We start from the raw sequence: 640 nt of genomic DNA, 5'->3' as shown, positions 1-640 counted from the left end.
GAGCGTTGTTGAAAAACTGCTAGAGAAAATTCCTGTCTTAGAAGCAAACGGATTTAAAGTTAGTGTTAGTGAAAACCCTTTTTGTTGTGTAATTATAACTCCTTTAATGTTGAGAGCGCATGATCTTCATTTTTCAAGTGATATTATTTTTGTGGATTCAAGTGGATCATGCGATCAAGGTGGCTCTTCTGTGACATTTTTCTTTGCAGCCAGCAAAGTGGGTGGTGTTCCAGTTGGGTGTATTATTCACAATTATCAAACTGAAGATGTTTTCGAGTTTTGTTTTAAAAAGTTTAAACACCTCTTAGGACCTGAAGGTTTCTATGGAAAGACATATCCTATGGTGTTTATGACCGATGATAGCTATGCGGAAAGGAATGCACTGAAGAAAGTTTTTCCTGGTAGGCAAGGCCATTGTATTAGTTAGCAAGATGATTGATTCCTAGAGGACAAACCTGCTGGTAAGGAGGCTAAGGTTCTTAAATCGCATCATGCTGTTTCCCCTTCCACTACGCTATTGATTCATACCATCTATAAGTTTTTCCTATAATTTAGTCTAACTACAAGAGTGAAGGCGATAACATGTGTAACTGCTGGTCCTGTACATCATCGTCAGATGTTGCGACATCGCCATCATCAA

This window comes from Photinus pyralis, unplaced genomic scaffold (assembly GCF_008802855.1).
Source record: "Photinus pyralis isolate 1611_PpyrPB1 unplaced genomic scaffold, Ppyr1.3 Ppyr1.4_LG1, whole genome shotgun sequence".
Lineage (NCBI taxonomy): Eukaryota > Metazoa > Arthropoda > Insecta > Coleoptera > Lampyridae > Photinus > Photinus pyralis.
This window is presented reverse-complemented; position numbering follows the sequence as displayed.